This window comes from Musca autumnalis, unplaced genomic scaffold (genome assembly GCF_047663935.1).
Source record: "Musca autumnalis isolate F117 unplaced genomic scaffold, ASM4766393v1 scaffold_1, whole genome shotgun sequence".
Taxonomy (NCBI): domain Eukaryota; kingdom Metazoa; phylum Arthropoda; class Insecta; order Diptera; family Muscidae; genus Musca; species Musca autumnalis.
The window spans coordinates 63,436,862-63,448,151 of NW_027411644.1; the positions used below are offsets into that span (position 1 = coordinate 63,436,862).

General features: G+C 37.7%; 1 protein-coding gene across 1 annotated transcript in view; it reads left to right on the forward strand.

The window, feature by feature from the left end:
- Window positions 1-11,290, forward strand: part of LOC141399722 (uncharacterized) — a 69,155-nt gene that overhangs the window by 18,811 nt on the left and 39,054 nt on the right. The window lies entirely within an intron of this gene.

Consider the following 11,290-nt stretch of genomic DNA (forward strand, 5'->3'; position numbering starts at 1 on the left):
AAAAAACAACAACAACAGGGCGACGCCGACATCAAAGTCCGGCGTTGATGTGTTTGCCGGCATATACACATAGCCCAGAAAGTCTGCGTTCACCTTTCTACTTTTCAAAAACGATGCTAAAACTTTAATAAATAGGTAAATGAGATCAGTTTTTCTTTCATAAATATGTTATTGGCACTATTTACTACCAGAATAAAAAGAAAAATTCCTGAAAATATATTATTATTACGAAGATAACGGTAAAAAAGTGTTACAACTGCTAAATTAGAGCCCCAAAAAGTCTGCGTTCACTTTGTATGTTGCAATAATACCGTTAATTTTTTTGAATTTTTTGCAGTTTTCTCCCATTTTTAATCAATATTGTCACAACTGGTTATTCTGTGAGGTCGTTTACACACTTAACTTAAAAAAGGTAAATAATGGAAAAAGCTATCGAAATATTGGCGAAACTGTAGGTAGAACATATTAGTCTATACATAGAGTGATAATTAACTATAAAAAAATCGGAATTCTGAAGTCAACGCCCAGATCTGGACGGTCAAAGCTCAGTTTTGGACGGTCAAAAATATTATCAGATCGGGAAGAGCGTAACATAACTTACTTACTTAGCTGGCCCATTACAGAACATTTGTTCTATAGGCCGAACTAAGAAAAGATCTCCAATTCTCTCTATTTGTTGCTTCGCTTTCTGGAATTCCGCGCCTTTTCATCTCATCATCCACTTGTTTGCGCCATCTATTCCTTGGCCTGCCAATTCTGCGTGCACCGCCAAGCGGTTCGTGTTTATACACCTTTTTAGCGGGGTCATCATCGCTCATTCTTATGATATGGCCTAGCCAACGCAATCGCTGCATCTCGATACGTTTATCTATACTGATGTCGTTGTATAGCAGATACAGCTGGTGGTTCATACGACGTTGATATTCGCCGTCAACGCAGATTGGTCCGTAGATCTTTCGAAGAATTTTTCTCTCAAACACACCAAGCACTGCCATGTCTGCTTGCGCAAGTACCCAGGCTTCGGAGCCATACATCACCACGGGTAGTATCAGTGTTTTGTAGAGCGTTATTTTTGTTTGACGAGATGTGGCTTTGTTTTTGAACTGCATACTTAAACCAAAGTAGCATCTGTTGGCCAATATAATTCTTCTTTTTATTTCACAACTGATGTCGTTTGTTGTGTTTACGGAGGTGCCGAGGTAGACGAAGTCTTTTACTACCTCAATATTATAGGAACCAACTTCCACAGTCGGTCCGAGCTCAATGGACGCATTGCGCGTCGACACCATCAACTTGGTCTTCTCGCCGTTTACCGCCAGACCCACTTTAGCAGATTCTCCTTCGACCTTCATAAAGGTATCAGGTCTATATCATCAAAGGTATGATGTCTATATCATCAGCATAAGCAAGTAACATGTGACTATTGGTGTATATTGTGCCACTTCTTTTGACGTTTGCCTCTCGTATAACCTTTTCCAGCAGGATGTTAAAGAGATCACACGAAAGGCTGTCTCCTTGTCTGAAACCTCTTTTAGTACCAAACTCTTCGGAGAGGTTCTTTCCTATTTTAACTGAGGACCTCGTGTCAGTTAAAGTCATTTTGCAAAGACGGATGAGCTTTGCGGGGATACCAAATTCAGACATGGCTTGGAATACCTTTGAACGCAGCGGGCTGTCGAAGGCTGCTTTATAATCGACAAAAAGGTGGTAGGTCTCGATCTGCATCTCTTGGGTCTTCTCCAGGATGCCGCAGGGTAAATATCTGTCAATGGTGGACTTGCCAGGTCTAAAGCCGCATTGGTATGGTCCAATTACCTCGTTGACCATAGACTTTAGTCGTTCGCACAATATCCCTGACACGATCTTGTAGGCAATAGGGAGTAGACTTATGCCCCTATAGTTAGAGCATACAGTCTTATCTCCCTTCTTGTGGGCGGCGCACAGGATACTCAGATTCCAATCGTCGGGTACTCGTTCTTATCCTTATCAGCGTGTCGCCTCCGGTTTTGAACAGCTCGGCTGGTAAGCCATCGGCTCCTGCTGCCTTATTATTCTTCAGCCGATTTATTGCTGTCTTTACCTCATCTTGGCTGGGCGGTATACATTCAATACCATCTTCTGGGATTGGGACTGTGGTATCTTCGTCGTCTTCGCTGCTATTGGATACCAACAGTTTTGAAAAATGTTCTTTCCATATCCTGAGTACACTATCTGTATCAGTTACCAAATTACCTTGTTGGTCTCTACAGGAGGATGTGCCTGTACCAAAGCCATCAGTTTGATGCTTGACTCTTTGGTAGAATTTTCGGACTTCATTCTGGCTCCTGTACATCTTGATTTTTTCTGCCTCCCGCTTTTCCATCTCTCTCTTTTTCCTGCGGAAAAGACGTTTCTTTTCTCTCCTTTTCTCCCTGTATCTCTCTCGTGCGCTACGCGTTGCTACGGATTGTAAAGTAGCCCTATATGCCGCATTTTTCTCTTCGGTGGCAGCACGACACTCCTGATCATACCATGGCTTCCTTGGTGGAGGCCTCTGGTATCCAAGTATGGATTTTGCGGCTGTTTGCATGGAGTGGGCAATGCTTTGCCATTGCGCTGATGTGTTATCGGGATGAGGAGTGCTTTGATTAAGCAATTAGGCTAGTTGAGTGGAATATGCTGTGGCTATCTGTTGTGATTGCAGCTTACCGATGTCTAACTTTCGTGTTGTGTCTGTTCGTACTTTTTTTGCTACGTTTAATCGGGTGCGTACCTTTGCTGCAACAAGGTAGTGGTCCGAATCAATGTTTGCGCCTCGGAACGATCGTACATCCAACACGCTCGATGAATGTCTTCCATCTATCACAACATGATCAATTTGATTTCTTGTTTTCTGATCTGGAGACAGCCAGGTGCCCTTATGAATATCGAGATGATTAAATCTGGTACTGCTAACTACCATGTTTTTTGCAGCTGCAAAGTCTATCAGCCTCATACCATTGTCAGATGTTTCACTGTGGAGGCTGAATTTCCCGACTGTTGGGCCAAAGATATTCTCCTTTCCAATTTTGGCATTAAAATCGCCTAGAATGATTTTAATATCATGGGCAGGGCAACTGTCATATGATTCTTCTAAGCGCTCGTAAAATATATCTTTGGTCTGTTCGTCCTTTTCTTCAGTGGAAGCATGAGCGCAAATAAAGCTGTTGAAGAATTTAGCTTTTATTCGAATTGCAGCAAGTCTTTCATTCACTGGAGTGAAGCTGGATACCAGATGTTTTAGTCTCCGACTAACTACAAATCCGCAACCAAACTCATGCTTTACGTCATGGCAGCTATAATACAGTGCGTCACCTTTAGGTGTTGTTGTGACGCCTTTCCCAATCCATCGTATTTCCTGTATGGCAGTAATATCGGCCTTGTACTTTTCAAGTACGTCTGCCAATGCGAAGACTGCACCTTCTCTATAAAGAGTGCGAACATTCCAGGTGCAGATTCGCAGATCATGGTCCTTAAAACGTTTGCGGGGTTCGTCAACTTTAGAGGGGGTTGTTTGTCTTTTCTTTCGTTTTTTCATAGTATGCTGTTTTTTCTAGGGGAGGGTTACTAACCCTACGCCCAAACCCAAGTTTTTAACGTTCTTATGGGAGAACGCGCGGCACATGTTAGCTCACTACCTTTAACGGGTGTTTAAGGCAGTTCCCCAGGTGACACCACGGGGAGGTCAGTGTCCACTTGAGATGAAAGAGGGACCAAGATAAATCCTGGGCTTTGCCTTGTTAAAACCGGTCAGGTCCGTTGCTTGGTATCTTCCATCCCCTACGTCACCCAGCGTAACATAACTAATATAGTTAAAACAAACAGTCCGACAATTACTTCAAAAATTGTTGAAAATGTGAAAATGGCATCCAAAAAAAATATTTGTGCACAAACCGCCAGAAAAAATACTGCATAAAGCTGGATATCATGGTATAGTCGCACGGCGAAAGCCGTACATATCACTAGTGAACAGGCAGAAGCATATTGAATTTGCTAATGAATACATAAACAAACCTCCAAGTATTCCGGAATCAAGTCATATTTTCGGCCGAAAGCATGTTCTATATGTTTGCAATGAAAGGACTTGAAACTGTTTGGAGAAAGCTCGAACAGCGCTTGAAAAAACAAAATCTTGTTTTACACTGTTAAAACTGGCGAGGGTGCTGTTTTGGTTTGGGGTGTGTAGCAGCTTCTGGAGTGGGCCAACTTGTATTTATTGAATCGACAATGGACAAGTATGGTTACCTAAACATCATGAAGCGCAATTTGAACCAAAATGCAGAAGAACTACGAAATTTTGGTTGCAACAACATAACGGTTCAAAGCATACTGCTGAGACTGTAAGGTTTTGGCTCCTATATAATGCCCAGATCTGGGTTTTGACGTAAAAATTCTGGTTTGTTTATAGTTAATTATCACTCTATGTATGGACTAATATGTTCTACCTATAGTTTCGCCAATATTTCGATAGCTTTTTCCATAATTTATCTAGAATTTTCCTTTTATCGATGCCAATTCCTTTGCCCTTGCTTTCCATTCTTGAAATAACTTACTTTTTTAAGTTAAGTATGCAAGCGACCTCACAGAATGACCAGTTGTGACAATATTGATTAGAAATGGGAGAAAACTTCAAAAAAATTAAAAAAAAAAACTAACGGTATTATTGCAACATACAAAGTGAACGCAGACTTTAATTTAGCAGTTGTAACACTTTTCTACCGTTATCTTCGCAATAATAATATATTTTCTGGAATTTTTCTTTTTATTCTGGTACTAAAGTGTGCCAATAACATATTTATGAAAGAAAAACTGATCTCATTTACCTATTTATTAAAGTTTTAGCATCATTTTTGAAAAGTAGTAAGGTGAACGCAGACTTTCTGGGCTATGTGTATTTCAAATGAACCCAGCAAAAAGTTTGCATCCGCGGATGCAGTTAAATCACTAGAACAATTGCCGCTGGAGTACATCTTTTCCTATGAATTCACCTATGAATTTTACAAGAGAGCGCGCAGCTAGGATGCACTCCATTTTGCTTCCACGGTACACAGCTAGGATGCACTCCATTTTCGATCCAAATCACAGCCTTTGATGTATTGTTTTGGATTGAATTCAAATGCAGTCTAAAGATGCTATAAAATGCAAGCCATTGCAAATATCCCAAAATAAATAAAATACAATGCTTATTCGTGTATAATAAAAATATTAATTTTATTACATTTACACGGTGCCACCGTGGTGCAATGGTATGCACGCCCGCCTTGCACGTAGAAGGTCGGGGGTTCGATTCCCCGGCCAGGCAACATCAAACATTTTTCAACGGTGGCAAAATACCCCTCAGTAATGTTGGCGACATTTCCTGAGTATTTCAGCCTTGAAAAACTTCTCTACAAGTGGTGTCTTAGGACACGCCGTTCGGACTCGGCGATAAACAGTAGGTCCCATATCATTGAGCTAAATATGAATCGGGGTGCACTCATTGATATGAGAGAAGTCTCCCTTGTCCCGTATGGGATGTTGTGGAACAATGTTTTGTTACACATCCCAGCAAAATTTGACGGAAGGGGTTCTTTGCGATGACGTGATTTCATGTCATCTTTTGCATTGGTTCAAAGGAAGTCGTGAAAGATCCGATCTTTTCATTAGGATTTGAACCAATGCAAAGGAAGTCGTGAAAGATCCGATCTTTTCATCAGCATTTGTACCCATTCCATCGATCCAATAGACATGATGTTTGTGTTTTTATTTGCACACCTGTTTATTTTCATTTTGGTATGTTCCAGTACTGCAAAAATCTACTAATTTTTACTATTTTTTCCGATAACATAAAGGAAAAATTGTTAACGTAGTAAAAATAAGTAGATTCTTGCGGTTTCTGGAACAGACCAAAGTTGTTAGAACTGTCGTCGTGATGTTGTCATTTCATGCATATCAAACAACTAAAACTTCTAAACAATTGGTATTATATGAAGTCCCAACCATCGAGCTAAAAATAGAATCGGACTGCACACATTGCTATTTTAAAAAATTCCCTTGTCTGTTCTAAATCTGACATAGAACGAAATAAATCAAATCTCGCTTCTTGGAATTTGAAAAAAAAGTCCGAAACGAAAAGGAACAAGAATCTGAAAATAAAGAAGAAACTACTTTTGGAAAGAAACAATTAAAAATAAATTAATTAAGCATAAATGGTAATTTCCATAAAAAGTCTCTCCTCCCCGTTCGTTACATTTTGTTCTTAGAGATCCCTAAAGCAAGCCGGGTTGTAGATCCCTACATATTTCCGTCACTAAACAAAAGAGTATAAATTACCAAAATGTTGTTATAAAATAACAAAATTATAAAATAAAAGTAATTTACGAAATAAAAATACTTAAAGGAGTGCGTTTGGAGTCCATGTTGAAATCTGAACTGGTGATGGGAAGATAATTGAAAAAACCTTTTGTAAGATGAAAGAATATCAGTTGCGTAGAACGGAGGAAGTATCTTTTGCGTTGCAGCGGTGGTGATTGCATTGCAATTTTGGATGTTTTTTTTAAACCGTGGTGCAATGGTATGCACGCCCGCCTTGCACACAGAAGGTCGGGGGTTCGATTCCCCGGCCAGGCAACATCAAACATTTTTCAACGGTGGCAAAATACCCCTCAGTAATGGTGGCGACATTTCCTGAGTATTTCAGCCTTGTAAAACTTCTCTACAAGTGGTGTCTTTAGACACGCCGTTCGGACTCGGCGATAAACAGTAGGTCCCATATCATTGAGCTAATATGAATCGGGGTGCACTCATTGATATGAGAGAAGTCTCCCTTGTCCCGTATGGGATGTTGTGGAAAAATGTTTTTTTTTTTTTGTTTAAACTGATAAATTAATTGTAGCTATTTCATGAATTCGTTTGAATTAATAAAGAGTTTTGTTTTTCATGAAAACCATATTTCAACACAGCATTTCCATTTTCCAAACAAGACATGAAAATTTCATGCCAAGGGGTTGGTGAAAATGACATGGCAAAGCATTGGTTAAAATGACATGTCAAAGCATGGGTGAAAATGACGTGTCAAAGCATTGGTGAAAATGACATGTCAAATCATTGGTGGAAATGACATGCCAAAACATTGGTGGAAATGACATGTCAACGCATTGGTTAAAATGACATGCTTAGGATCCAGAAAAGAACGTCATCTTTTGGGGTCCACGCTCATATAAAATTCATCGATGAAGATGCTAAAAAGATGACATGCTAGATCACTTGCACCCATGATTGAATGTCATCTTTGGCATCGAACATTTTGCTGGGATATTAACTTTATTACATTAACACAAATTATACAAATTTTCCATTTAATTTGATTATAACTGAGTTTACTTCCTATGCTCTGAATTTGCTGACACCGCAATTGATTTTGCTCCATCATCCAAATGGTCTTTCATTTTTCCTCCTACTCCAGCTCAGATTGACAAAATAACTCCGACTCTGAATTTGCTGACACCGCAATTGATTTTGCTCCATCATCCAAATGGTCTTTCATTTTTCCTCCTACTCCAGCTCAGATTGACAAAATAACTCCGACTCCACTTCAAAAATAATTTGCGTCTCGTGAATTAATACAATGTCCGTATCTTTAGTTTGTATTTCTTTATTTTTTTAAAACAAATTCTTATAATTTTAGACACTCTTTCTTGTGTTCAGAATAAAAGACTGTGACTGTAGGGATCAAAAAATTGGCTTGCTTGGCTAGAGATCTTTATGCGAGTGCTTCCAAAATGTATCGAACGGAGTGCATTTTTTATAACTCCATGTGGACTGCATCGAAGGATGTCATGGTATAACAAATATAAGGTAAAGTTAATAGCCAGTTGTATTTGTAAACAAAACAAGGAAATGTCTATAAATTATTGGAATTTAAAAAACTAATAATTTTTCACATTTGGTTCAATATTTTGGAAAACATGAATGAAAATTCGTTACATTTTCAATTTTTATGTTTCTACATCATTCCACTAAATGCATAAATTCTCGCAGAAAGTAGAATTCTTGCAGAAAAGTTTGGGGTCGCTGGAAATTCATAGAAAAATGAGAAGCTGTTTCAATGTTTTGTTTTTGAAATCAAAGAAGCACATGTTTATTAGGGCTTTATTTTTTTTTAAATTTTAACAAAATACCTCACATATTAACAAACGTTGTATAGCCTCTACAAGCGGGGATTTACTGCGCGGCTTATCGTTCGAACTTGGAGGAGGTTACATATCATTGATATGAAGAAGTCTTTCTGGGAAATGTTTTTTTCCGAATGATATATTTTTTCTCAAAAAATATATGTCCCTAATGTACATCGAAATAGAAATAAATGTATAAAATGTCATATGAAATTTGACACTAACGTTACAACCCAGTTCAGTCTGCTGTGTATGGCTGCTACCTTTTCTTATTCTACCATGCGAAGGATGTATTGAAATCATAACTCTGCACTGCACTACTTCCAAACTTTTATGCTGGGATGTAAGAGGTGTGAAGTAGAGCTGGCAAAAAATCGATAGCACTATCGATAATATAGATTATTTTTAAAAATTAAATATCGATAGATTGTTTAGCATATCGATATTATCGGAACAAAAATCCGCAACCTAAAAGTCATTGAAATAAATAGAAATTTCGCTGCTTTTGGAATTTGTGTGTGTGAGAAAGTAAGTCAGTAATTACACGTACACATTTTTCGGAAAAGTAAAATGCAATTTTTATACCCTACACCACTATGTGGGGAGGGTATTATAAGTTGGTTTTGCCCAAAAAGTTTGTAACGCATCGAAATAATGGTCGTAGACCCATACTTTTATATACCAAAATGAATGTCTCGACGAGCTGAGTCGATCTGGCTATGTGTGTCAGTCCGTCTGTCCATCTAAACCTTGTAATCACGCTACAGGTCGCAACTTTGATCGAATCGTCACGAAATTTTTGGTGTTGATGAGGGTCCCAGAGGGGAAGAAGCCTATTGATTATGGTGATGGTCGGTTAATGTTCAGGGGTCGGAATGGGCAAAAAACTTATGTGGATAAAAATACGTTTTTTCCCAAAGCGATTATCTCAGCTTCTATATGGGGTATATCAAAAGCAAGACCTGACAATAAATGTATAAAATATCACCTTTCTAATGATGTAAAGTAAGTTCTCGTAGGTGATCAAACAACGGAGATATTACAATAGTGGCAAATAAAACCCAAATTTTCATTCTTGCGATTTTAATTATAATGACGAATATCACAGCTTTGGTTAGGGACTTTTCAAAATCAAAGCCTGACTATGAAAGAAGAAGATACCATCTTTAAAATGATGCAAACTAGGTCGGCGTAGGTGACCAAATAACGGAGATATTGCAATAGTCGGTAATACATCCCATTTTTCCACTTTTTTTGGAAATCACACTACAGGTCGCAATTTTGATCGGATCGTCACGAAATTTTGGGTGTTGATGGGGGTCCCGGGGGGGAAGAAGCCTATTGATTTTGGTGATGGTCGGATAATAATTAGGGGTCGGAATGAGCAAAAAAGTTATTTGGAGAAAAAGTCTACATTTTATTCCAAAGCAAATATCTCAGCGTCTATAAGGGGTATATAAAAAGCAAAACTTGGCAATGAAAGTAGAAAATATCGCCTTTGAAACGATGTAACATAGATTGTCGTAGGCGATCACACAACGAAGATATCGCAATAGTCGCTAATAGAACCCAACTTTCCATTTTTGCGATTTCAGTTATAGTGACGCATATCACACCTTTGGTTGGGGACCATCTAAAAGCAAAGCCCGACTAAGAAAGTAGAAAATCCCATCTTTAATATTATGCAAAGTAGGTTGGCATACCTGATCAAATAATAGAGATATCGCAATAGTCGGTAATACATCCCTTTTTCCACTTTTTCTGCAATCACACTACAGGTCGGAATTTTGATCGGATCATCACGAAATTTTCTCACAGAGATAGAAGAATATTGATGTTGGTGATGTCGATAGTAGTCCAATATGAAATTAAATATTAAGTCATTTGGTATAAAATCCAGATAGGTGAAAACTTTCGTATCTCCCTAAAAGAAATGTTTTCGAGTGAAAAGATTATGCACAGAGGTAGTGGTGTAGGGTATCACATAGTCGGCCCAGTACCGACTATAGCCTTTTCTCACTTGTTTTTAATATTTTTATAAAATAAAATAAATTGTTTATTCTCCTTTACATTTCTGTAAACTACTTGTGCAAAATGTCAGGAAAAGCATTGAAATTTCCGCCATTTTCATCTCCAAATTAATGGTATTGACAACTTAACGATAATATCGATAGCAAACGATATTTTAAAATATTATATCGAAAATATTTAATGTTGGGAATATCGATGGTCTAATGTGAAGGGGTGAAACTATGTAATCTATGAACTATGTAATCTGAAATTATACTTTGTGTTTAAATTCTCTCAAACCAATATAAAGGCAGGAAAATATAAAAATGTTCATATGATTTGATATATGTGTGTGGACGTCAATGAAAATTTAAAAGAGAGTAACAAAGAACTTTCTAATGAAAATTTTCATAGTCATATAAGAGGCATAAGACTTACCCTGCGTTTACACATGACAGGACCGTTGAGTACATGTATTGATTGCCAAAACCCCAAAACTTGACTGTGTGACGTAGGCGTCCAGACAACTGCAAAACAGTTGCAGAATTATGAATAAATATCGTCGATTTCTTTTTGTTTTGAGTTCACATATTTTGTTTTTGTTCATGTTCTTTTCAATTATTATCTTTCAATACATTTCAGTTATTATCTCAAATACAAATACAACTCTGATTTACTAACACATACATACATTTGTCGGCTGTCTCCCAGCTGTCCATCATTTTTTCACAGACAGTCGGGTTAACAAATTTTTGACATTTTTGTAAAAATAAGTGAGATAATAATTGAAATGTATTGAAAACAAAAGAACATGAGCAAAAACAAAATATGCGAATGGAAAACAAAAAGAAATCGATGATTTTCATTCATAATTTTACAACTGTTTTTGCAGTTGTCGGGAAGTCACATCACACAGGCAAGTTTTGGGATTTTGAATATCAAAACATGAAGTCAACTGTCCTGTCATGTGTAAATGCAGGGTAAATTAAATCACAATTATTTACATATAAGCATTGTTCCCATACTTTTAAATAGTAAAACTCGTAAGAGAGAAAAATTGTTCTCACACAAAAGTTTTTTCAAAACGTTCGGGAACGCAAAAATGAAAA